Source organism: Polypterus senegalus, chromosome 11 (assembly GCF_016835505.1).
Source record: "Polypterus senegalus isolate Bchr_013 chromosome 11, ASM1683550v1, whole genome shotgun sequence".
Lineage (NCBI taxonomy): Eukaryota > Metazoa > Chordata > Cladistia > Polypteriformes > Polypteridae > Polypterus > Polypterus senegalus.
Window position 1 is genome coordinate 67,105,626 of NC_053164.1, and position 25,199 is coordinate 67,130,824.

Consider the following 25,199-nt stretch of genomic DNA (forward strand, 5'->3'; position numbering starts at 1 on the left):
AAAACACAACCTCTCTTGTCTGAACCCATACTGATTGTTCAGTAAAACTCTTGTTCTTGCCATGTGTTGCTCAATATTTTTCCAAATAATTACTTTCATGAATCCTCCTATGATGCATGTTAATCTTACTGGCCTATAGTTTATTTAATGCACCTTTTAGATACTGGAATAATATTTACCATTTTCCACGGGACCAATCATGGTCAATTCAATCAAGGTGATTTTATTTGCCTCCTCAGACCATATGACCACAATGGGCCTTAGAATTGTCTGGACGATCTGGGGAAAAAGTACTTTCCTTTCCTGGTCCGCCCTTATCTCCCATGTCTACAGAATGCTCTTCTTGGATTTCTTGAAGGATGATGGTTTCTTGCCATCCTTGATAAACTGGATGAATTGGACTAGTCTCACATGGGTCTGATGCCTTTTCCATCTCTCCTGCTCCAATATGTCAGCTAGTGCTCTGAGGACTTTATAGTAATGCCATCTATATCTTCCCTAGATAAAGGCAGCATTGAACCCTTCAGCATGTGCCAGCGTGCCTATGCCTTTACCACTATATAACCTGTGCAGCGGGTCCTACCTAAATCCCCATCACTGCATGTGTGTTGATGCTGAAATATCCTACACTGTATCCTACACTGATATGAGCAATAAAGAGATATGAAAGAATTCCAGTCTCCAAAGTTCAGGCCATGTGATATTCTTCTTTGGTAGATCCCACTTTGACAAGGCTCCTTGTGATCCAATTTCCACCAGCCTTGACCTTCACCCTTCCTTCTCCATGATTTGAACTTCAGCTTGGATCATACTTCTCCTTTGCTTTGGACCTGCTTTTCCCCATTGCCAGAAATGAGTGGTTCCGAGTCATTGTCTCCTGGTGCACGGGTTCCCTATGATTTCCTTCAACTCCATCATTCTTTCTGCCTGCACTACTGATGTCTCAGCTGCTCATTTGCATCCTGATCTTGTAGTGACACTTGTGCCTTGATCCTTTTGTTGCTGGAGTCCCTATACATCATCACAGCCCTTGGACTCTTTGAACACTAATGATAAGAGTAGCTGTAACTGGCCAGTCCTAATGTATATGCCAATTGTTGTGAAACTTGGTGGGACTCGAGCCACTTACTGAGGTGTTTATTCACCTACCTCTCAACTACTTCCACTGATGTCATAGGCATGTCATAGATCATCAGCAATCATTGGAGTCTTGGTAGTAGACAATGCTGGAAGATCTAGGCCTTGAACTTCCCGTTAAGCCTGATCCTTTGATATTCTTCAACCACTTATGTATCTGTTTCTCTGTCCTGAAATGTTACTCCCATCAGTGAGAAAGGCATGTATCCACTCCCACTTATTGGAATTTCCACTATCGATGGTATATGAATTTGGAGCTGAACCTTACTGGTCACTTTCCCATTTCTGATATATCTCCATACTTCTCAACTGTGCACTCTTAACCTGATTCTGATAAGGTTCCTCCCACTATCACCCTTTGCTTCCTGTGTTTCAGACAATTCTGCACCCATCTACATTGTACACCCTGAATTCCCACTTCTTTTAGTTTGATGCCCAAACTCTGATGTGGCACCTTATCAAATGCTTTGAAAGTCAAGATAAATAATACTGTATGCAATACTTGGATCATATCCTTTTTTGCTTCCACATAGAATTGAGCACGTTAATAAAACATGACCTCTTTCATCTAAACCCATACTGATTTTTGGTAAAACTCCTGTTCTTGAAATGTGTTGCTCAATCGTTTCCTTAATAATACCTTTCATTAAATTATCTTTAATACATATAGCTTACTGGCCTATAGCTAAACTTAATAGTTTTGGTCTTTGCATTTGCTCTCTTCCAAAACACAGAGCATTATATGTTTGTACACTATGGTCACTTGATCCTAGAGGTTCAATCACCTTTACACTATCAATTCTATCCAGATTATTACAAATACTAAATTTAGACTGGCTTCCCCATGTTGGTAATTTAATATCCTGTTTTAAAACACCCATTACTTCAAAGAACTTCTTCTCTTGTGCTCCTCTATTTTCAAGGTTATCCCTTAATATTTATTTAATTTATATTCAGGTATAGTTTATTTAGTTAATATTCAGGTAGTCAAAGTTCCTAATGACTATAATATCCCTTGTAAACTTACTTTTTAAATATTACCAAAATGATGTGCACTAAAATTACTGTTTGCATTGGGTGGTCTGTAACACACACATAAAATAAGGCCTCTTTCCCCAATTCTTTCAAGACAAAGCCAGATGTCCTTAATAAGATGGGGCTCATTGTCCAATTGAAGAGGACTTGCATTTAAATTCTATTTGACATAATAATAATAATCATAATCATAATAACATTTATTCAGATAGCACCTTTCACATGCTCAAGGAGCTTCACAGAGTCTCATAAAGAAACAACAGGTATATGTAACATTTCATACAGAAAGGAATTAAATAGAATTGAAGACAATAAACCAGAGAAAAATACTAAATTCAATACTAAAAGAAAGTCTAACAAATAACATAATGTGTGATATAACACACACACAAATTAAACTGAGCATTTGGACAGACACAAAAACTGAAAGAAGAGGCACAATGTCAGGCTAAGTTAAAAGCCTTCCTGAACAGATGAGTTTGAAGTTGTTTTTAAAAGAATGAATGGAATCATCTAATCTAATTAATTTCGGAGGTCATTCCAAAGTCTGGGCGCTATACAGCTAAAGGCCCTGCTGTCAACCATAGAGTGCAGGTTAGTGTGAGGCACAACAAGATTGCCAGAATCAGAGGACCTTAGTGGGCAAACAGGAGCAGAGTGATGGAGAAGGTCACTGATGTAGTCTGGTGTAAGGCCATTTAAATCTATGTAGGTTAATAATATAATTTTATATTCAATTCTGTAAGATACAGGGAGCCAGTGGAGGCAAAGCAGGATGGGTGTTATGGGCTCACTGTTGCTGGTTTGTGTTAGGACCTTCGCAGCAGAGTTTTGATTTAGCTGGTGCTTTGATATAAGATTAGAAGTGGCACCTGCCAGTAAAAGAGTTACAGTAATAGATGCAGGATGTGATAAAAGCATGGACAAGTTTCTTAGCATTAGAAAAGAAGAGGAAAGAGCAAACACTGAATATCTTCTGGAGGTGAAAGTAGGAAAGTTTCTAAATATGGTTTATGTGGGTGGAATAGGAAAGGGAGGAATCAAAAATGACACCAAGATTCCTTGCATTAGAAAAAGGTCTGATGAGGTCACCGTCAAGAGTGACTGACAAGGAGTTCATTTTCGTAAGTTGGGCTTTAGTGCCAACTAGCTGGCGCCGCCGTAGCATACGGCAGTGTAAGAATAGGAACGGAAAACGGTGAGAAAGGAATTCAGAAATCAAGAAGAAAGAAATACTTCTTTCTTCTTCTTTCTTTCTGGTTCTTATTTCAGAATTATTGTGAACAGTAAACAGCATGTGGGCATGAGGAAGGCCGCGCTTCTGAAATTCGATTACGTAAATATAAGAGATAATAAACCCAAAAGATAATGATGTAGAATGTCTCTAAGTAATTCCTGCAGCTTAATACAAAAGATTCGTACTACAATATCAGGTATGTGCTCCGGTCTTTGGGTATCCGACAGTGCATGTAGAATTTCTGGCCAAGCAGGATTACATGTGAAAGTGATAAATAAATCAGTCTTTCTGAATTTACGTACTATGGCCATGACATCCTGATAGTTTTGTTGCATGTATCTTGGACTTCCTGCAAATGTGGACGGTAATGTGATCATTTTGCTTACACGTACGTTGTTATTTTCAGCCTTTGCTTGCAGTCGTCTGATAGTCCTTTGTATTGTTCCACGCGCAGGTCTTGTTGATGTAATCTGAGATAGTTGAGACGCGTACCCTCTGTTTTAACATATGCGTCTATGACGTACTGATGGAATACTTTGCGCTGGAGTTCATAATACTAAATGTATTACTCATTGATAATCTGTATGCGTAAAATTGGCATTGAGTAAGTCTGATTCAGTTGGCAGTTCTTTTATCGGAATATGTAAATGTTTGTGCCAGCCAATGTCTCCATAAGGGAATAAAAGTGGGTAAACCATAGGATCGCAATTCATATTGAGCGTGGAAATCTGTTTACAGGAGTTGCCTCTGGGATAGATGCAAATGTCCCTTTCTTCTCCGACGAAAATCGCTGCAACATCAGTGTGACAAGTCGGGACATTGTATCGTCGTAAATCTTGCCCAGGGTTTTCCTTGAAAACCATTCGTACAGATGCTGTTGGATTGGACTGAGCATGTGTTTGTATGATTTATGATTTAACGAAGGGGTTGATGGTTCTGAGCATGGAATCTAGCTGGAGAAGTACATTTTCGCTGCATGCAGAGTTTGCTTTATCTTGCAAGCGTACTTCAGTAGCTTGCGCTCTGTCAAAACATACAACTGTCCATATCCTGAGAGGTAGAAGTGTTAGCGTATAGTGGAAAGATTTGGTGATAAATTTGCCCGTGTATTTTGAAACAGTATGGTCCGTGGCCAGGAGGTTGAGTTATCTGTGCACCCATGGAAGCAAACGCTAATCGAGAAATGTCGTGTCGGCTGCGTGTGGGTGGGACCAGCTTTGAAGAGGAGCCACCGCAGCGTGGGGAAGGGTTTGGAAGAGGACGAATAGGAATCGAGAAATGCCGTGTCGGCTGCGTGTGGGCGGATCGGTTTTGAGGGGAAGCAGGATGAACCAGAAGAGAAATATACTGTATATAAGAGATTTGCAAGAGTTCAGTTTTGTTGCAGTTTAATTTTAAAGAGTTCTGCTCCATCCAGGTTTTAAATTCAGTGAGGCAAGTTATGAGCTGAGAATGCCCTGATGAAGTTTCACTTTTAGCATTGAAGTAGAGTTGAGTATAATCTGCATAAAATGATAACCCAATCCATAGCTATCAATGACATTGCCAAAGGGAAACATATAATACAGAAGAACAGAGGGCTGAGGACAGAGCCCTGAGGAACCCCTTGTGTGACCAGTGCTGAGCTGGATCTGCTGTTGCCATTGTTTGTCAGGCAGATATGACTTAAACTACTGGAGGGCAATGCCAAAGACACACAGCATGGACAGTAGAACGTCAACAGTGTCACTAAGATCTAATTAAATTAATATACTGGTTTGTCCAGAGTCTGCTGCAATAAGCAATCATTAGTTACTCGAAGTGGAGCAGTTTTACAGCTGTGCTGTGCCCTTAAACCAGACTTGAAAGGGTTCCATCAAATTATTAGAAGTTAAGTAGTTGGTGAACTGAGAGGCTACAACACACTCAGAACTTCTGACAGAAAAGGTAAGTGACAAATAGGATGAAAATTGTTAAGATTGTCAGCATCAAGACCAGACTTTTTAAACACTGGGGTTACAGAAGCAATTTTAAAAGTGTCTGGCAAAAAGCCAGTGTCAAGGGATGAGTTTATTATTATTGTAACAGTCGGGATTATGGCATGAAAGCAGGATTTAAGTAGTGTGCTGGGGATGGGGTCCAGTACACAAGTAGTTAGCCTCATCTTACAAAGCAGGTTATTAACAAACGCAGATTTGACTGGTGAAAATTTAGAAAAGATCTGAATGGAGTGGGAAGACAGAGAAAGATATAAATGGATGATGGATTTATGCTAGTTGAATTATTTAGAACTATAATTTTGTTCTGGAAAAAGTGGAGGAATTTTTCACAGATTTCAGTAGAGAAAGTAATTGGGCCTGATGTAGGCTGAATCAGTTTATTAACCACAGAGGACAAAACCCTTGAGTTATCATGACGTCTTTCTATTATTCTGACATAATGTGTGTTCCTGGCTGAAATTAGTACATCCTTGTAAACCCTTTGATGGTCAGAAAAAGCCTGGATGTGCATGGTGAGGTCAGTCTTACGTGACATGCTCTCAAGGCATCGGTCAGCTGCTTTCATAGACCATAACTGTAAATTTTACCATGGAGCTGAGCACTTACTGTAAAGGAAACCTCTTTATGATTTAAAGCAGCTGTTTTATCGAGTGCTGAAAGAAGGGCTGTGTTATAGTGATCAACAAGACTATCTAGTGTTGATAGAATAGGTGAAGACAAAAAGATCAGAAATGTAATTAGCAAGGATAGAAAGATATTTTTAAGGTTTCTGAAAGAAATTTGATGTTTACAGGTAAGAGGAGGGAGAGGTAATGACATAGTCAAAAGAGATAATGAGACACTGAAAAGTATTGCTTTATGAACAGAGAGTCCCAAATCATTGCTGTAAGTGTTGCCGATAGATAAGACAGATGTGTAGATCAGGTCCAATATATTACCATCCGATTATAAGTAGGAAAATCAACATGTTGCACCAAGTCAAAACAGTCTAGTAAGGATAGGAATTCATTTCTCAGCTTACATATAGTAATGTCAATATGGATATTGAAATCGCCAAGAAGAATGACTCTCTGTGAATGGGAACTTAAGTGGGTTAATAATTCAGTCAGATCAGATAAAAAAGACGCACTGTATTTTGGAGGACGTTAGAGAACAATGAGTAAAACAGGACCTGGATTTTGTTATTAGCTTAACACCCAGACACTCGAAAGACAATGGGCAGTCAATTGGAATTCTTTTGATGTTTAGTTCAGTTCTAACAACTACTGCAACTCCACCTCCTTGTCTTGAGCTGTGAGACTCTGCAAAGTAAAATGAGAATAGTAAAATTGTTTGGTTTTGCCAGTTTTCAGTTAGGCAAAGCATGTTGAGTTTGGAGTCTGTAATTAATTCTGATAGCACCAGCACTTTACATTTATGAGATTTTGAGTTAAACAATGCAATATTAGTTGTTGAGGGTTCATTGGGGACAGATCCATGATCAGAATTTATTTTAACAAATTAAAGATTTGGCACACTGACATTCCTTTTTCTAAAGTGTAGAATAGCGGATTCCTGAACAAATGCTGCCAATGAACTCTAATTCCGCAGCCCAGAAGAGGCAGCAACCTGACTTCCAATGTAAATATTTCACACAATGCCTTTTAGGACATTCCAGTCTGACCATTTGCTCTGGACACACTATTTAATATGATGGAGTTTGTCACAAGAGTATTTTAGCATAGTACAGAGCAAAACTTATCTGATAGTAGAAGAGAAGCAGCACAGCATAGCGGAACAGGTGAGACAGGCAAGGTTGGGGTGGTGCAGATGAGCGCAACAGAAAACAGCAGAAGAAGCATAATAGGAGATATTACAAGATGCACATGAAGATACCAGAATTTGCTGGTTCCAACGTACAGCCACTTACATATAATGCTGGGTATTACAGGAATGATCGCCCCAGAGCTGCAAGCCAGGTTAGTGTAAAATCAGATCATTTCTCAGTCATTAACAATGTATAGAAATAATCAAGAGTAATCCAGTATATGCATTATAATTTAGAAGAAAGATCATCCCCGGCTCCTAGATCACCACAGTGCAAAGAAATGTTCATAAGACTCCACAGAAAGATTCAGCTGTTCCCAAGGCTGCGAACCAAGTCAAGGCAAAGTCCATGAAATCTATAAAAATAAATCCAAATCATTGCAGTTTGAGTCAGAAGCATTAATGAAATATATCTCTCTATTATAAAAAAAATCTTGCAATGAGACTCTTCTGGCAACGAGACATGATCTTTTGAAGAGAGACAGAAAGACACTTTGGAAGAGAGATCTTTTGAAGAGAGACAGAGAGACACTTTTTCTTCCCGAGATGGACAGGTCATGTCATACTTACAACCTTTGGAAGCAAGTCCCATGATGCACATGCAGAGCAGGTTAGAGATAATGGAAGTAGTAAATTTAGAAGGTCTTAAACAATGAAAGTAAAGATCGCATCAACACAAACAAACTGAAAATATTACTCGGTGAAATAACAGAACAGCGAAAAGAGATTGAATATTCAGGTGCTGTACAGGCTTTTAAATGTTTGAAGTGCCAAACAAAATGCAGATCACGCGCCACAGCAGCAGCAGCAAGGTAAAAAGAGGAGGTAAAAAACAACTGTTACATGTTTCACAGGTATTCAACGAAGTACAGATCACACGACATGGCAGCAGCAGCAAGCCAGCAGCTGATTGACTAAGAGGAGTTACAAAAAATGTACTTGTTTCCCTTTGTATAACTGTTTAAGAGGGGTTTCAGAGGGCGGCTGCGTCTCCTTGGGGTGCACTCAGCCACACTCTTCATAACAGCGTAGCGCTGGCAGGAGGAGGAAGGAGTAGGCGAGCAAAGTGCAGATCACGTGGCAAGGCAGCAGCAGCAAGCCAGTCAAACAGGAGATAAAAAAAAAAAAAGTATTCATTTCCCATTGGATCTCCATTTAAGAGGGATTTCAGAGGAACGGCCGCATCTCCTAAAGGTGCATTCAGCCCCCTTTACAACGGTGCACAGCACTGGCATTGGGGAGGAGTTGCAAGCGAAGCAAACAGGGGCAAAGCCCCTAGTATACAATAAAAATGCAAAAGAAGTGTAAGAAGTGCAAATTTAAGCAAATTATAACAGAAAGTGTTGCTAACCGGGAAGAGCGATAGCAACATGTGTGCACCAGTGTCTCCTCCCTGAAAAAATCTGTATCCCTTTATATTATACTCACCCCCATCTTTCTTATTTAGCCAGGTTTCATTTATTGCTGTAATATCATAATTATGCTGCTCTACATACAACTCCAACTCACTTGTTTTATTTATAATACTTCCAGCATTAAGGCAAGCTATTTTTAACGTGTTACTTGTTTTACTTTTATATTTAAACATTGGGTTAGAATATGCATTACGGTGCATTTTATTTTACTCTATTGTTTGTTATTCCGTGTACAGTTCTAAACCTGGCCTGTCCTAAACTCCCTGTCCCCCATTCCCAAGTCTATACAATCCTTGACCAACACACTTATATGCTTCTCCAACACATTGGTGCCCCTCTGGTTCAGATGTAATCCATCGGTTTAAATACATCCAGTCAGATATATACATTGGTTTAGATACATTGGTTGAGATATATATAAATTGGTTTGCATAGATCCATTCTGATATATATACATTGGTTGAGATACATCCGTTCAAATATATACATTGGTTTGAATACATCCGTTCAAATATATAAATTGGTTGAGATATATATATTGGTTTAAATAGATTGGTTTAGATATGTACATCGGTTCAGATACATCCGTTCAGATATATATATTGGTTCAGATAGATCCGTTCTGATATATACATCGGATGGGATTTACAGGCAGGCACAACGCGCCACCCAAGTTTAGCATCTCCCTTTCACTTCATCATTGCTTCAACATTGTTGTCATTATTGTGCATATTTTATACAAGTAGCATATGCCAGTCTGTCGCGTTTTGTTTAGTAAGGCATCTTGGTTGGGGGTCCTCGATTTCAAGGCACAAAAGCCGAGTCACGGAAAGAATTGATCGCAACCGCAGTACGTCCCATTTTTCACCTCGTGAGATGCTGGTTTATTATTTAAAGGGTGATCTGCTTCAGCAAGGAACTTAGTTCCATTTGCTGAAAGGATGTTTTGGAGGAAAACACTGGAGTTGCTCTGTTTCTTTTAAATGTTGATCAGGGATCAAAATGACCAGAATATTCCTGCTTCACAAATAACTGATGTTTAACTGTTTTTATAGTATAACTGACAAAGCCACACACAAGCATGTACACACTCACACACACACTCAAACTCACAAATCTTTTGTCGCACATACTACTGATTAAGCGTATCTGTCAAGGCGATTATTTTTCACCCCATAAAACAGATTCTTCTCAAAAGCTGAGTTACCAGGAAGCATTGACAGCAACCACAGTACCATTTTTTCACCTCAGCAGACGCTGGTTTATCGACGAACGCGCCCTGTGATTTCTGTTATTCCGTATTGGCAGAATTTCATTAAAGGGCGATCTATTTCATCAAGGACATTAGTTCTGTATACTGTAAGGATGTTATGGAGGAAAACACTGGAATAGAGCTGTTTCTTCTGAATGTTTATCAGTGACCAGGGATCAGAATGATCAGAATATCCCTGCTTCACAAATAACGGTGTTTAACTGTTTTATAGTAAAATGACAAACCTTCTGGGGGTCTGTGAAGGAGGAAGTAGAAGCATCAGTACCACATATCAACCTCTGTTTCTTTACTTTAATCCCAGTTAAGCCCTTAGAGTGCCCCCAATGTGTATGTGTGTGACAATATATATATCACATTCTGATTAATGGACAATCAATAAATGAGCCCAGAGAGAGAGTGCAGGTTTACACAAGGAAAATAAGATTGTAAGTTCCTGTTTGTGTTTATACAGGTTTCTAAGAAAAGAATAGGGCTTAGATTGAAAGGTAAGATTTTTGTGTTTTGGTATAAATTGTAAGGTTGTTTGCTGTGTAGTGATCGGTTGTCCTGTTTGTGGCAGAGTATGCGCTGTGGTGCTGCTTTTGTTGGACTCTGTAGCAGCGATTGATGCCATCAGAGGCTGTTGTATGTTTGGTTGTTCATCCAGGTTAGTAAAGTGAGTGAGGGCAGTTAGCTCGCTCTTCTTTATTAAAGTTTGTTTCTTTCTTTTTATTTTTATACATTAATAACTGTGACAACTGTGACTGAGAAATTGTGTGTGTAAATTGAGCTTGTAAGCCTGAAAAAGAGTAAAAAGTCTAATACTGATAAAAAATATGTAGAGCAGAAGACAGGTCTTAACATTGGGAAGGGATGTATTTTAGTTGTATATACAGAATAATGGTCAGTGGCCAAAAGAAGGTTCAGGAAGCGAAGATGTTGTGGAAAATGTTGCAAGTGATTAGAACATCCTGAAGGAATACTGCTTGTGTTTGAAAATGCTGTTCTATGACTAAGGAATGACGTGTGAATGGGACTTCTTTTTCTGAAATGTATTTGTATTAAACTACATGTTTGTTGAAAATACAACGTACATGCAAATTTTGAAATATCTGATATAAATTTCCAGAGCTCTGAATTAATTTAGGTTAAAATAAGTTTTGAATATGTGTAATACTAGAGGGCTCTGCCTCCTGCTTGCTTCACTGCCACCCCTGGGTTTGGTTAACCGGATATACAATTTAAAGATATTGTTATTTTTATTTCATTCATTTTCCTTCATTTATTATTTCTTGATATTTGCCAGTAATAAAGCTGTAGTGAATAATTTATTCCATCCGCTGCCCCCACGGAGCACGCACGCACCAGCCACTTCGCATCTCTGCCTCTCAAGTTGTGAAGAGGGGCTGAATACACACTAAGCAAGATGCCGCTCCTCAGAAACCCCTCTTAAACAGTGACACAATGGGAAACAAATGCATTTTTTACCTCCTCTATGCTCAATTAACTGGCTTGCTGCTGCTGCTTGTACCATGCTCTGTGATCTGCATGTTATGATTTGCGTTGATCATTTAAAAGCCTGTACAGCAACCGTTCTTTTCTCACTTTCTTGTCTCGCGGAATGCTCGCCCGTCCTGGGGCACGCTACAGGCCAGCCACTTCATGTCTCTGCCACTCGCTGTGAAGCTGAGGCTGAACGCACGCTGAAGAGATGAGGTTGGATCAGCTGCTGTCTTGCTGCTGCTGCTGGCGAGCTGCGTGTTCTGCTTGTCGCACCGCGCTGATCATTTATAAGCCTGTACAGCAGCTGTCCTTTTGTTTCACTACCTTGTCTTGCAGGACGTTAAAGTGTCTCCCCGGGACATCAAAATGTCTTTCCGAGAAGATCACATCTCGACCCAAGATATATTTTATTATAATAGAGAGATTTGGTAAAATGAAAATGTCTCCACTTTGCTTATAAAACTGTTTATAAATGTATAAAGCATCTTTCCTTCAGACACAGAAGTAGTATAGGGCCACTATTATACATCATCAGATTTTGACAGGTGTATGTCCGCCCCTGGCATTTCTGGTACCCACCTGCTGCCACCTGGTTAATGGGCATTTCCCGCAGTCTGATCTCTGCCTGTTGTCGGGTGCGCTGTTTGACCGGCATCGGACCTTTTGTCAGTCGTGCACAAGGAAAATGGTCGGCCGATCTTAGCCTTGATGCTAAAACTGGGGGGGCTGATCATCTTTATGATCCGAGACGGACCTTTGGGAGCCTGTAAGGTGTCATAAAAGGTAAGTCATCAATGGGGCGGAGCAGACATCCTGCTCCTATCTGCTTGCAGCGCTCGGGGGTGTGTACAGAGAGTACAGAGAGCGTGATTGACAGACCCCGAGAGGATATACAAGAAAACTTTAGAGAGAATCTATTACACACCCAAGGAACCTGGCAGTTTTGGTGGTGTTAACAGCTTGTTGAGAAATGCATCAAGTCGTCGGAAAAATGTTGCTTAAAAACGTATTGGAGTGGATGAATAGCCAATATGCCTACAGTGTGCACAAACCAGCACGGCTCAGGTTCAAGAGAAACAGAACAATTGTTTCAACGATTGATGACCAATGGCAAGCAGATTTGGTAGAGATGTGTTATTACTCAAAATTCAATGATAATCATAAATTTATCCTTACCTGTATCGATGTGCTCTCAAAATATGCTTGGGCTGTACCATTAAAGGCCAAGACAGGGAAAGAAGTTTCGGGTTTTAGTTTGATCTTTAGACAGGGCCGAGTTCCTAAGAAGCTACAGACAGACCAAGGCAAAGAATTTCATAACACATTGGTGCAAAAACTTCTAAGACAGAACAATATTGTACATTTTGTCACAAACAGCGATGTAAAGGCCAGCATAGTAGAACGGTTCAATAGAACCTTAAAGTCCAAAATGTGGAAATATTTTACATATGCCAATACTTTTCGGTATATAGATGTCCTGTCAGACTTTCTCCAGAGTTATAACCACAGTTTTCACACCACGATTAAAACAAGACCTGTAGATGTGACTCCGGAAAATGCTCTGAGTGTTTGGAAAACAGTCTATGGCAGGACCGGCAAAGAAAATCTACTCCGTGCACTTTCAAAATAGGTGATCATGTCCGCGTTTCAAAATTAAAAGGTGTATTCGAAAAAGGCTATGAGCAGTCGTTTACAGATGAAATATTTATTATCTTGGACTGTTTTAAACGGATCAAACCTGTCTATAAACTAAAAGATTACGCAGGTGATGAAATTCAAGGGACGTTTTATGCAGAAGAGTTACAAAAATAAACCCGATGCTAATCAGGTGTACCGCATCCAGAAAATTCTAGCCACTCGTGGGCGTGGTAGAAACAAGCATGTATTGGTAAAATGGCTTGGCTGGGACAAGAAATTTAACAGTTGGGTCAAGGCTTCAGAAGTGAAAGACATAAGGAGTTGAGAAAGCAAGAAAAAAAAAAAAAATGTCTAAAGTCAGAAATGGATTTTATGTGACACTGCCGAGTAATTCATCGGCCAGGACTTTTCCCAACAACACGATAGCATCATTCACCATGCAGCTAGCCAAGACAATAGAACTGTCAGAGACTGGGAAGTGGCATTGGTGGAACTGACTTACCCAAAAACGTTCAATTCCATCACTCAGCCAACACAATTTACACTAATGAATGAGGAAACAAGATCAACAAAATGGACATACACTTTAAACAAAGGTTATTTCAGGAATATAGAAGCATTGTTGTCGGAAATGAATCATGTCATTAATACCAACCCGTCATCACCTAAGACAATACTTAAATACAATCCAGCCAGTAGAACCGTTCGCCTGATGGGTGATAAAGGCATTTTGCTTCAAGTGTCTGGGGAGCTGTCTTACATTCTCGGGTTTGATCATGATAAGCCGTCTTACAAGTCACCTAACTCGGCTGATATCACAGGTGGTTTTTCCACCATGTTTGTGTATACAGATATTATCGAACCACAACTTGTTGGAGATACGCATGCGCCATTACTGAGATGTGTAAACATAAAAGGTGAAGACGGTGCAAATGTCACCATATTTTTTGAAAAGCCACACTACATACCTCTCGCCGTGCAAAGCTTCAATACTATAAGGATTGAAATTAAGACGGACCAGAATAAACCAGTTCCGTTCCAGTATGGTAAAGTAATAATCAAGTTGCATTTTCGTCCAGCAAGATCTATCAATTTTTAAACATGCTTGTAACAAAAAACTATGGAGATCCACGCACCTACGCATCTTATTACAAGACACAAGCTGGCAATGGTCTACCAGGGTTTCATGGTCTTCCGGTCCAGTACGGTGGTGGTATTGGTGGTATTTTTAAAGCTCTCTTCAGAAAAGCAGTGCCTCTGTTTAGGCGTGGGCTAGAAATTGCTAAACCTCATGTCAAGTCTGCAGCGAAAAGCATTGCTAATGATGTCATGAGTCACGTGGCAGGTGCTGTAATGAATAAAGTTGCAACACCCCAACAAGAAGGTTCTGGTATGATTGTTATAAAGAGAGGTGTCAAAGAAAAGACACACACCCCATCTAGCACTGCTCGGGCCACCTGCACGACCCAGGAAGAGAGCAAATAGGAAAAAAGCTCGACACTCTGCCAAAAGAAAAAGAAAGTCAACCAAGAGAAGATCCAGAACTAAGCAAAATTCTGGTGATATATTCTAAACATGGCTTTTGTACACTGTGCGTCAGATGAATGTGCAAAATCGGAACTGGACGTATTTCAACTGTCGCCAACACAAACCAGCATTGAAAAAAGCTACTATGCCGAAGTGCCGCCTCTCACAGCATTGTCAGAAAGTGCTCCACTTGAGTTTTCGATTGCGGAAATGATCAATACCTGGACCTCAACAACACACTCCTCTTCTTAAGCTGTAAAATACATAAAAATGATGGAACAACTCTGGCTGCCGATTCACGTGTTGCCCTTGTAAACTACCCGATTGCTTCTTTGTTCAGTCAGGTGGACATCACCGTCGGGGACAGACTGATTAGCCAGAGCAATAACTGTTACCCATATCGAGCTTTTATCGAAACCATACTAAATTACGGAGACGAGACCCTGAAAACACAATTTTCAGCTGGACTGTTCTATAAAGACACACCCGGTCACCACGAAGTCACTGCTCTGGATGGCCCAAATTTGGGGTTCAATAAAGGGCTGCTTACTCGACCAGAAGCCGCAGGATTGATTTATTAGGGCACATCCATGCAGATCTGTTCTTTCAAGAGAAATTATTAATTAATGGGGTTGATGTGAAAATAAAGTTGGTACGGAATAAGGATGACTTTTGTCTGATGAGCAATGGTGATCAATTTAAGGTCACCATATTATCAGCATCATTGTTTGTGAAAAGAGTTCAAGTCAACCCTGGAGTCAGACTGGGTCATGCAGAGGCCTTGATGACCAGCAACGCAAAATACCCAATCGACCGGGTTCAAATGAAGGTGTTCAGCATACCTACTGGTAGTGTGTCTGCAACCAGGAAAATCTGTTTCTGGGACAGCTGCCAAAATTGGTTGTTTTGGGATTTTTTGACAATGCAGCTTTCAGTGGCAACTTTACACACAACCCCTTTAATTTTAAACATAACAACATCAACTTCATGGCTCTTTACCTGGATGGAGAGCAGATACCCAGCAAGCCTCTGCAGCCTGATTTTGCTAATGGTCACTGTGTCAGAGAATATTTTCAACTGGTGGAAACTGCAGACAAGAGGATGAAAGATAAGGCCCTGTTAGTCGATCGTGAAGAGTTTGCTAAAGGCTATTCACTTTTTGCATTCAACCTAAGCCCTGATATGGAATCAACAGGACACTATTCACTCATCAAAACAGGCAACCTCAGGACTGAAATAAGATTTGCCGAACCGCTGCAAGATACAGTGAATATGATTGTGTATGCGGTTTTTGATAACATCATTGAAATTAACATGCGTCGGCAAGTCATTTACGACTACAGTTAAGCCATAGACATGTTCAGACATGCAGCCTCTGGACACCGAGCAGCTCAGGACCACCCTTGTATCTGGGGCACTGACACGCAGCCATTTTCTGGATGTATTCCCTTCAGATCAACTGCCCAAGGAGAAGTTGGCTGCTAGACCTCTGTTTATGGTCGTAAACACAGATCCCCATGATAAACCCGAAAGCATTGGATTGCCATTTACCTTGCGGATCATGGAAAAGCTGAATTTTTTGACTCGTATGGATTTCCCCCAGATTCTGAAATATTTCCCCAAGTTATTATGAAATTTTTGAAGATTAATGCTAACTGCATTACTTATAACCGTATTCAGTTACAGGAGTTTTTCTCCACCACCTGTGGTCACCATTGTATTTTCTATTTGAATCAAAAAAGCAAAGGACTTACCATAAACCAGATATCGGCCTTGTATCCAGGAGATGTTCATCTAAATGACCAGATGGTTGTTAGATATTTTCATCAAATAAAAAGGGACAAACTGAAAATATGAAACTGGACAAGTTTACCAAGAAATCAGAAATAAGTCAGTCATGTGTTTGCTTTTGCTGAATTATATATGCAGAATATTGTATGCAGAAAAAAAATGTTACAATTATGTGTATTCCCTTTGTTTAAAAATAAAATAAAATAAATGAACTATTAACCAACATAAAAGTGTCTGTGGTTATTATAGTGAATAATCCAATAATCAGACAGATAAAAATTAAAAGGGTTTGTATGTTTATATTTTATTTTATTATTTTTTAAATGTTCACACAGTAATAACACATGATGTAAAGTATTTTCACAGAATTAACAGAGTCATGATACAATCAAACAAAAGAAATGATACAATCAAACAAAAGAAATGATCTAAATGAAAATACTAATAATAGTCATAATACACAATAATAAAACACTGTACATTAAAGAAGTTGCTTCCTTAATTTTCTAATCATTAATACAGTGATATAAAAGTATTTTCAGAGTTTTGACACAATTAAACAAAATGATCTAAAATTAAAATACTAATAATGGTCATAATACACAATAATAAACAGCCATATTAAAACACTATTTTCTACATTTATTTTTAAAATACTTTTATTCATACGGTTAGCCAGCTGTGTTTTTTAAATAGTTGACCTTTTCTAAAGACTGTCCGTTTTCTTATCTGTCTAGATAATCTGGGTGTTTCAGGGGTATAGCTGGAGGCCTGGTCGAGCGTTGATGGAAAATCACGTGATGCAGGCAGGCCAAGCTGTTTACTGGTTGTTTGAATCGGCTTTGTATCACTTTTAATCTCTTGAAATAAAATGGACCTGGGCACGTTAATTTCGCCATAGCGTTAAAGAATAAATCCCAACCTTTTGGTTTTCCACTCTTGTTTAATGTACGTGTTTGCGTAGCGAACTTGATCAGATCAACCATATTTGTGCCAATAACAGGTGTGCCTTTATATAAAAATTCCCCTCTTTCATTCCAGGATGTTGTGGACGGGTTTTGTGTCATTTTCCGAATTAGCATTTCCGTATTTTTTCGGTGTCTCTGAGAGACGGATTCCAAAACATCTCTTATGACAATATCACCCGTGTCATTGGTCGGGTGCAACGCTGTGGTCTGGGATGGCGCTTCAGTTTCTGGTAGAAATAGAGTCAATGTAGACTTCTGTGATTCCCGTTGTCTCAATAGACTCAGATAACGCTGCAAAGTATGAAAATACAGTTCCACTTTTTCATGCGGTGATAGGGCGCTATTTTGTAAAATACTCCTCATTTCATGGTCAAGAGTTTGCATAGTATTTTTTGTCATATCTGTTTCTCCACCGACAGGTGTTTGGACTTGCCCCAGTTGCTGTTCTGGTACAAGATACATTTTCTCAGTGTACTCCATTTACCGATTCGAAATTAGACCGGTGAGTAAAGGGATTGCTATGCCGAATAGTTGACCGATAAATCCACCAGACTGATTTATAATACGTTTCTTTCGTTTAATAGTAACTTTTTTATTGCTCAGATTTTTATAACAATGCGTTTTTTTAAGAATGCCAATCTGTCTGGAATTTAAAGGTAAGCTACCCTTAATTGCATTGAGTGCAATTTCACAAATAGCCAGAATTAAATCGTCAGAAGCTGCACACAAAATGGACTTTCTCTGTTTTGGTTTTGCCTTTATAAGCAATCGCATGAGCTGTAAATTTCGTTTAATCCTGGACGACATGTTGATCAGGATGACGTCTTTTACCAAATGACGTCGGGGCCACTAAAATCACATTTTTGCCCTTGGGCTTTTAAACACGTAAGCTACTGGGTATGGAGGAATATTTCGGACAAAATGAAATAAATAAATAAATGCGTAAATAAATAAAAGTACTGTGAAATGTGAGCATAAATAAATAAATGTGTCATGAAATGAGAGCCTTAATAAATAAATATGTCATGAAATGAGAGCATAAATAAATAAATGTGTCACGAAATATGTTTTCGTTGCTTATTTATTTATTTCATTTTGTCCGTAACGTTCCTGCAAACCGTCATGAAATACGGCTTGAAATAAAACTGTCACTTTCACTCGTCAAAGTTGAGAGGGTGGGCTCTAACACGCCCTCTAGTTACTGATTGGTGAATCGATAGCACAAGAATTAATTAGAAAAATGCTTACTACTGCCGATGAAATGGATTCTGCCGAAGATATTACGTATTTCAGAGAGAGAATTGAAGATTTATCGGAAGAAATTACAATCTGCAATCTGTTGTACTTTTAAACCGCATAACAGAAGGTGTTCTATTGACTCAGCTGGAATGTCAAATGATGGACGTCCAGAGCAGGGTACTACGTCACCTGAACTGGAGTGTAGTCGAGTCCGTTCCACCTGTTCTTCGATAATTTCAAAACAGTTTCATCTATATCGGAGTCTAAAAGGGCCGCCAACATTGTAATTTCTTCCGATAAATCTTCAACTCTCTCTAAAATACGTATCTTTAGCAGAATCCATTTCATCGGCAGTAGTAAGCATTTTTCTAATTAATTTTGTGCTATCGATTCACCAATCAGTAAATAGAGGGCGTGTTAGAGCCCACCCTCTCAACTTTGACGAGTGAAAGTGACAGTTTTATTTCAAGCCGTATTTCATGACGGTTTGCAGGAACGTTACGGATAAAATGAAATAAATAAATAAGCAACGAAAACATATTTCGTGACACATTTATTTATTTATGCTCTCATTTCATGACATATTTATTTATTAAGGCTCTCATTTCATGACACATTTATTTATTTATGCTCACATTTCACAGTACTTTTATTTATTTACGCATTTATTTATTTATTTCATTTTGTCCGAAATATTCCTCCATAACTGGCGCTGCGATGGGTATATGGATGCTCTGAGACGAAAGTCATCTGGAGTATTAGTATTTAAATCGACCAGTAGGAACCCAAAGGCTGACTTAGTGGCATCCTCATAAGCTTCGAGAAAGTAGCGCCACCTTGTGGGGTACATTTGACGGCCAATATTGATATTTGTTGTCTGTCTCTCGGATTCTTAAACAAAACAATGTATTTAGCATTTAAAGTAATTGTTCGGTTCTGTTTTCCCTGGCAAAAAAGATTCTGAACAATATAGATTACGCTCAGATTTCTATGATGAACATACTTTGTGAATGCCAATTCCAACTCATTACTTTTACAGGCCGATTGCATGAGATCATCCACGACAACTAAGTTTATTTTATCACGGGGCAACAACACATCATCATTTAGGGAGTCAGGAGACCTTCTATAAAATTTATATGTCTGAATTTTTTCATCAATTCTGTATAGAGAGGTTGCCAAACGGAATAACAATACAGGATATTTTGTGGTTGGTGAGACATCATTTTAGTCCCCGATTCTAGTAATGTTTTCACAAAATAAGATTTTCCGAAGTTACTCGGCCCACTTAAGATACAGGAAAATGGGTGTTGTAAACGAGCGTCCATTACTAATTATGTATTTATCTCAGAATCAATAGCCAAAAGGTAATGAGGTGAAATTTTTGTTAATACGCGCTTGTCATATACAACTTTTTCTTTTTTCTGGTTTCTATATGCCAGCTGCGTTTTACCCGGACAATACCAAAATCTTCAACTTTGATATTTTTATGTTCTGAAGACAGTTTTTTATTTTCTGCATAGTCAAATAGCAGTTCTTTTAAGCTTTGAAAATTAACCTTTTCACAGTTCTTAACATTTAATGTTATACCTTTAACTTTTAGACAGGTTTCACCGTTGGATAGCTTATAACCATAACTTTTGGACCCGTGCTTATAAATTCAGTGATGTATTCATTCGCTGGTACCTCGCTCGTCAATTCTCCTAAATAGCATCCAATTTCTGGGTCCCATTCGTTTGCTCTGGAAATATAAAGAATTGAATCCGTGTCATAGTATAGTATTCTTTCGTTCAGTTTGTTTAAAAGATTATACAATTCTAATCTTGCATAAGCTGTAGTAAAACTAGCAATAAAATGTTTACATTGGCCGGTGTGCTGTAACGATCTTTATCGTATGTCCAAGTCACACAGGCACATTCATCATCAATAAAATCACAAGTAGATACCTCATAATTTGGGGCAAACAATAATTCAAACAGTTGTTCTGGATCCGTAACTAAAGATGTATGTGGCAAATTAGGTCTTTGTGCAAACTTACCCCATAAGGAATTTAAAAAGTTTTGCAATTTGTCTTCTGGCCGGATTTTTTTTAATAAGGTGCTCGCTTAATTGTACACCTTCCTTTTCATAAAACATGGATACATACTGTGTACGCTGTTCTGTGTTTAGGCAGCTCTCAGGATAACCCGAAGATTCTTGCTTAGCTTTTAAATGGGCATTAATATACTCTGAGAAAAGTTCAGTAGAACTTTGCTCAAAATGCCATATCTCATATATGCTTTCAATTTTGTATCCCTGCTGAATGGCTGCAAGCAATTCCGGTGTTGTCCAGCAACCGGTAAGCGCTCTCTCCTCGTGAGTGTGTGTGCAGGGTGTCTGTTGTTGAGTTACAGCACAAGTTTGGCAAAGTGTAAAGTACAGCTTTTTGTTTATTTTGCATGGCAAAACAGGGAATAGAAGATTTCTGGGTGGGTACACCTAACCCAGGCTAATCCGAAATACGTTTCTAATGGTTCAAAATCCTTATAAATAATTTTTGGATGACCGATTGGATATCTTTTGGTTTTATTCACATAAGGATATAAACTCGTAAAATCATAGTAATGGATTTTTCACCAGCGCCCACCTTGTAGTATAAGCGTGATGCATTTGTTCTACCGCCGAAGAGAGATTCCTGGGATTCAAAATCTGAGGCAGACGTGCTGTTTTCAGAAAATTCTGCACACGGATGTTTTCACGAACCAGACGCCGCCAATTATGTTCCCAGATTTGATGCACCTGAAACCCCTGCATTTTTAAGTAGTTAACTTTTTCCATAGTTTTAGAATAAAGCCAACCGAATGTCGTGTTTGTAACACTATTCCATGATTTTTCACTGTAACAGATATTACAACCATGGTAAAAGCATCCGTTAAATTCAAAAGCCATCTTTATACCATTATTTTCTGCATACCCTTCTAGATAATATTTTCCAATACGCATTTCACCTCCAGGTTTTAACGCATGCCGAATATCTATTTTATCTTCGGCCTCTATATACATGAGCCATTGAATGGATGGAGTAGAGTACCTCTTTTGTTTTCGGTGATAACTGTCTTGTAAAGGCAAAGCTATGGTTTGCTCACGCAAAAATTTAAGTCTAAACATTGCCATACAGACGCTCGCTAGAGTAACATATTGAAAAGGATCAATAGATAATATGTTGTATTTGGCCTGAAACTGCTCGTTTAAATCAATACGTGTCGTTTTGGTGATCTCCATAACCTCTTGCCTGAACAAGATACACGCCGACCTTAGAATTTCAACATCTAAACAGCAGTACATTTTAATTCCTTTTGAAAATCAAATACGTCATTCTTGTGTTTAGAATATCATAAAAGAAAATCTTTTCTCTTGTCTGGCATCATACTTTCTACACCATAAAATTCTACAGCCGGTCTAGGCCCGACATAATTTTGGTTTTCTGCAGTGTTAAAAAAATGAGGAAAATAACCTTTCGACCCTTTAAAACCCAAAGCCTGCGGTAATTTACACAATTTTGATGCTAGAAAGTTCAAAGAGTCTATGAATCTGATGTTTAAAACTTTCACTGATATCGACATGATTTTTCCACCGATCGTTAACAAATCCATTTTCATTTTTTCTTTTATTAATTGACTAATTACAAAATAACTGTCATAGGATTTTGCGTTGTGTGCAATAAAAGTGTAATTCTTAAACTTTTTATCTATAAACGTAGAGATAAATCTTTCAACACAATCGTTTCCGGCAAACTCCCAGCTTCTGTTACCATTCATGTGTAATGCATATATGTAATTCGGTTCATGGATTCCGTTTTCTTGCTTGCATTCAAAATCATAAAATATATATTTTTTTGATACCGGAGTCTTTAATAACGGTTGCATATAACATAAGTGACTGTCGCAGCTGGTGATAGCTTCTTTACAATTTGGACATAACCTCGGTTTGCAAACGTGGGTAAGGGCTGTGTAACACTGACAACTAACACAATATTCTTTCCGCTCGCACGTTTGTTTATTTTGGTGTTTACCGAGGCAGTCGTTTGATTGACAGATGATTTTGCATATCGGACATCTAATTAAGCAGCCTGTTACTTCAATGCAAGAAGCATCTAGGCAGGCCCTGCAAGTATTGGCACAAACATGGCGATCTTTGTGAGAATATGTGGCATGACAAATTTCACAAAAATAATTAGCCCCGATAAATTTCTTCACATCTAAAATCCCAAAAAAGTGATCGCTGTGTAACAGAAGAAAAATCACTTTATTATCGGTCGGCGTAGGACCCGTTGTGAAGTATTTCCATGCACTCTCATGCATGTATAGCACCTTTATAGAAACATTTAATAGACGCTCAAATTTTTCTACATCTGATAATGATATTTTCTTATCTTCCGAAAACCCCAATTGCATATGCATTTGTCTAGCTTTTTGCAGAATGTCACTATCCGGTCTGTCTTTCTGGCTGAGTAAGCGGATGACAGCGCCTGCAAAACATAAATTACCCCGGTGTGAGAAATCCACTAATAGACGTCGTTTAGTATTAATAATTTTACTGAAGAGCAATGTGTTGATTCTAAGTCTTGCTCCACCTTGCATGTTTTTCACAATGGTTACAACCGCAGAGAGGAATCTGTAATTATCTCAGATTACTTTGCAGCATCTGAGACACATAATTTAAAAGCTTCTGGCGTCAAAGCTGTCTAGATTCTTTTTTGAGAATAAAGATTGTTTTGCAAACTCGGAGAAATAAGTCGCAATTGAACAAAATCACATGGGCAATATTCGGGGATAATGTGTCTAAAATATCCTGAATACCTTGATGTACAATGTTTATGGCATGCGTATATGACTTAATTCTATCCAAATTGATAAAACGGAATTCATAGTTATGCTCTGTAGCCCTAAATCTTTTCATCCGTCTTTCAGATTCCCTTACAATTTCAACATGTGCATTAAGAGAAGAAGAATCTGGGTCTACGGCAACACTGCAGTCGCCTTTTCCGCTTATCGGCCAAAAGTTTGTATTTCTTTTTAATCTTTCTGATCGTATTTAAAAGCGTGTTATGAGGTTTCATTTTATAATGCCTTAGTCATATAGATTTTGTACCTGAACCGGCACCCAGACTTGTACAATCTTTTAAGATCAAGCTTTCCAGCCTATACAATCTTTGGAAAGCTGTTTCAAGTTCCTGTGCTGGAATGTGGTCAGAGTCATAAATGGCCCAAATAGACGTCAGAAGATATTTTTTTAAAATATCACTATGAGGACATAATATCTCCTCGATAAAGTTTGATAAAAACTGTACACCTTTATGTCTGTTGCTAAATGAATTAATAATTCTTATAGCACACATCAACCATTTCTCGATTAAATGATACACAGGGTTATCAACTTTATCATGTGAATGAATGGTTTGCTTCCCAGACTTCACTGTTGCTTTCTCTGTTTTCTTTCCTTTGGAAATGCTACCAACTGATTGCCCAATATCTGAAAAAAATTAAATTAACTACAATCTTAATAGCTATATCATATAAATAATATTACATAATCCATTAATTAAACACGCCGATCCCCAAAGGCCTCAGAAATGGTCAAATGGGTTAGAAAAAAGGTTGGGCGTGTGTCGCTATTTCTGAGGCCTTTGGGGTGGAAAGCTCTTATCGGTGGGCTTTGTGAGAGACAAGCAAGGGGTCAACGCGGGCACGTTAGGGTGTTGTCCGCCAAAATCTTATCACCGGTTTGCACACATTGGCAAGCCTTGGGGCACTCGCCAATGCGATGCACATGGCTAACACTAGGGTTCTGTAAGCGCTATGCATGGACAACTGGGTTTACAGATTACAGCCCGCTTTTACTTGTTATGTGAATGCAAACATACAAAATAGAGCAGCCATATTGGTACTAATAACTAAATAATTCGTTAAACATCAAACGTTTTTTCTTTTTATTTTCATACCTGTAGTCTGCCGAGGCGTCGTCACAGTTCCTATTAGGGTAGTTGAAATGCGTCTTGTTGACTTTTGGTGCTCTTTCTCGGTGAGGCCATCGTTAATCGAGATTCAAACAATTTCTCACATGCTGAAAATCATTGTTAAATAATAATGTTAATAATAATAATAATAATAATAATAATAATAATAATAAGGTAGTGGTTGTATTTTAAAAATTTAACATTGTACATACAAACATCCTTATAGCCATTAGGGAGTAAATCAATGAAATTATTATTATTTTTTTTTTTTTCTCACTAATTACATATATATATATATATATATATATATATATATATATATATATATATATATATATATATATATATATATATATATATATAACTCTTACCGGGCGTTTCGGTAGTAATTCTATGTCGATCTGAAAAGTGTGCATCAAATTCATCCGAATCCAAGAAGCGAGCCATAACGCTCCAGGAAATATTTTAATGTGTAATTCCGTCCAAGTCGATTATATATATAATAGACAGATAACCATCTAACATGACATAATTAAACATTATCGTTTATGGACACACGGTAAAATATAACTGTAAAACAGATGCTACAATTAAATTGCATCATTTATTTTATGTAATACCTCTGGAATGTTCCACCGTTATCAGTTATAGACAGACGGTGAAACGTATTTTCCAAT

The 25,199-nt window shown here is 38.4% G+C and overlaps 1 long non-coding RNA gene across 1 annotated transcript; it reads right to left on the reverse strand.

The window, feature by feature from the left end:
- Positions 1-19,946: 19,946 nt before the first annotated feature.
- LOC120539119 lies at positions 19,947-24,573 on the reverse strand. Its single transcript, XR_005635557.1, has 2 exons — positions 24,508-24,573; positions 19,947-20,268 (listed from the first exon to the last, which is right to left on the reverse strand). It is a non-coding gene; the product is annotated as an uncharacterized LOC120539119 (long non-coding RNA).
- Positions 24,574-25,199: the final 626 nt, after the last annotated feature.